Below are 3,047 nucleotides of genomic sequence, written 5' to 3'. Positions count from 1 at the left end.
TTTCACAAAGCTGTTTTTTGACAATAGTTTGTTATTTAGTAAGTAATTCAGAGTCATAAATACCAGAGTAACCAGAAGGAAACATATATTTAACTTTCTACAGGACTTAAAGCTATTATATTATGTAAAAGTCCAGACCCTCTGAGGATTATCTGAGTACTTCTAACATTACACAAAGCAATGGTCTCCATCAGTGTTCATGAAATGCTGGGTTTATCCTTCTTGTGAGGGAGCTGCTGGTGAAGATCACGAGCCCTGCTTGATCCTGGCGATGAGTTTCAGTCTTCCTGGTGTTTCTGAAATGATGCCTCTCACTGTGGGTCAACAGAACTTCTGGCACAGGACAGCTGTAATGAAAGAAGTTGAAGAAGTTTTGAAAAAAAAATCTTGGAAATGCCCTAAATGTGAGAAGCAGATTTTGTATTTACTTTTCTTTTGCCAATCAAGATAACAAAGTATAATTTTCACCATTCAATTACTAACCTTGTCATCTCCTGCACTGTCTGTTTTGGGCTCTGGGCTCGTCCTTCCCAGCGCTCATGAGACTGCTTTGATGCACTGTGGTATGAGGTGCTAACCTGTTGACAGTGTTGGGAAGGTTAATTTTAAAATGTATTCCACCAAAGATTATAGAAGTAATGTATTCTGAATACTTTACAACTACATGAATGTCCTATTGCTGTGTGATTTATTACTATTACTGAAGGCTACTCGCCATACCAATACCAACTAGATGTTAAAATCTTAATATAAATGAGTAACAGTAGGTGGACATTAGGTAAGGCTGCACTTTTTGCAGCGATCTCGTGTAGAAAACTATTCAGCGCGTATATAAAACAGGTCAGCGGCTCCAAACCGTAAAGGGACCTCTGGCTAATACGTCGGGTTCGTGTCGGGCTCGTAGCTGAAAACTAGCTTTACTTTGTTGTCTGGGTCAAGTTAGCTAGCGAGAGACAGAGAGAGGCATTGAAAGGCTGCTTATTGTTTCGGAGGAAAACATGAACACGGTGTACAGTCGAATCTTAACAGCTTACTTACAGCTGGGCTCGTCAGGCACTCTTCTTGGCTTTAGTGGTTATTATTATATTTACATGCTTCCAGCTCCCGTTTCTGCTCCGTGACAGCTCGTACTTTTCCTTTTTCTCCCTCCCTCGCTCACAGACACATAACGGGTATGGCAGTCCATTCTCCCTGCAGCACAGACTACACTGCCCATGAGGCTACATTGTTTAGGGCGATGCCTGTAACACTCTGCTATTGCCTTCATATTAAATCACTTTTATATAATAATTTTTAGAGGCTCTTATTGCGTGTTTTGTTTGGGTTTCAACCGGTGTGGAATTACCAAAAATAGAGAGGCCATAGCCTAACATATGAAACAGGAAAATACCGCCATGTAATCCATTTATTTCAACAAAGTAAATGCATTCTCAATATCACTTATTGAGCGGTAACTGTAACGGATACATTTACTCATATTTTGTATCAGAGGCAGAGCCAGACATTTGAAACACCCGGGGCTTAGCCCTAAAGGTAGTATGCATGTGGGATGTTTTTATTTTATTTATTTATTTATTTATTTATTTATTTTGGGGGGGTTGGGGGGGGGGGCTTGTTTGCACAACAAGGGTAAATAATTATATAAACTTTTCTCAATCTAAATAGTGGACTTTGGTAGAATTAAAAAAATAAGTGAAGTGCAGGTCTATGATGATTTTTTGTGCTACTATCATCATTTGGGGCGACCGTGGCTCAGGGGTTTGGGAATCGCATCTGTAACCGGAAGGTCTCCGGTTCTATCCCTGGGCTCTCTGTCCTGGTCGTTGTGTCCTTGGGCAAGACACTTTAACCTACTTGCCTACTGGTGTTGGCCAGAGGGGCCGATGGCGCGATATGGCAGCCTCGCTTCTGTCAGTCTACCCCAGGGCAGCTGTGGCTACAACTGTAGCTGCCTCCACCAGTGTGTGAATGTGAGAGTGAATGAATAGTGGCATTGTAAAGCGCTTTGGGTGCCTTGAAAAGTGCTATATCAATCCAATCCATTATCATCTAGTTCTGATTCTGGTTCTGTCTTGGTTAAATCCTAAGTGGTCCTGATTTCGAACTGTTGTAGTCCTGTTTTAATTCCGGATCAGTTCTGGGTCTGGTTGAATTGGGGTTTAGTCCTCGTGTCTTGATGCAACCCCAACTTTGTTCCGCCTTGCTGCTTAATTAAAAAACTAGTTTAAGGTGTCCTGCATATGTGATATATATTTTCCCTATATGAAGTAATTCTTTTTTGAACAAAACTCAAAACAGTGTGCGTGTGGTCATAAAAGCAGGAGCAACATCACAAGAAGCAGATCTTCCAGATAGGATGTATCTGCAATAAAACACTACAGCCCCCCACCCAGAACCTCGAGAATCTGGGGGGAAGGACAGTGGAATTCCTTTCATCAGAGTTGGTGTAACGGGTGTATTAAAAAATAATTTATATTTCACCAAAGATCCATCCTGCAGTGTTATCTCGCTTTGTCAGTATTGGTTATGTATATGTGTTTATTTATATATGTTTATTTTCTGTATTTATATTTTGGGAGCTTTTATTTTGTTTGTGTGACCTTTGACTTCCCACGAAGTCACTTCCTGTAGCTGCGCGCTATTTTCCTCAGTCGTCCCCGCTGAGGAGAGGTGAGCGTACGCTAGTGTTCTCAGTTACAGAGCGAATAAACACAGTTAAAGTAACTAAAAGTAATTCAAACACTGCTCGTTCCCTTTGTGCATTTTGTCTCATAGTTCTGTTTGATGTTTTAGCGTGAATTATTGTTTGTCTGTCGAGTACAGCACTTTATTGTAACATGCTAGTTAGCATGTCTCAGATGAGAGCATAGGAGCATGCACGTGGCTTCTCATGTGGTCCGCTATCCTTCTCTCTCCCTTGAAGGTGTTCATGCAGAAGTCCAGTAAAGTGAAGTTGCTGTACTGTTTTGTTTTTATTTTAAACAGGTATGTGAGCTCCCTCTTTTATTTTTGTGTCATGTGAACTGGTTATATCTTCTGCTTGTTTG

General features: G+C 41.0%; 1 long non-coding RNA gene across 1 annotated transcript; it reads right to left on the bottom strand.

The window, feature by feature from the left end:
• Window positions 1-314: 314 nt before the first annotated feature.
• On the bottom strand, window positions 315-2,253 carry LOC146673293 (uncharacterized). Its single transcript, XR_014910526.1, has 2 exons — window positions 484-2,253; window positions 315-347 (listed from the first exon to the last, which is right to left on the bottom strand). It is a non-coding gene; the product is annotated as an uncharacterized LOC146673293 (long non-coding RNA).
• Between the last annotated feature and the right edge of the window lie 794 nt (window positions 2,254-3,047).

Source organism: Rhamphochromis longiceps, linkage group LG3 (genome assembly GCF_057381845.1).
Source record: "Rhamphochromis longiceps isolate RC_006_pf linkage group LG3, R_longiceps_female_GT1.1, whole genome shotgun sequence".
NCBI lineage: Eukaryota > Metazoa > Chordata > Actinopteri > Cichliformes > Cichlidae > Rhamphochromis > Rhamphochromis longiceps.
Note: the sequence above shows the minus strand (reverse complement) of the source record. Positions and strands in the feature narration are given on the sequence as shown.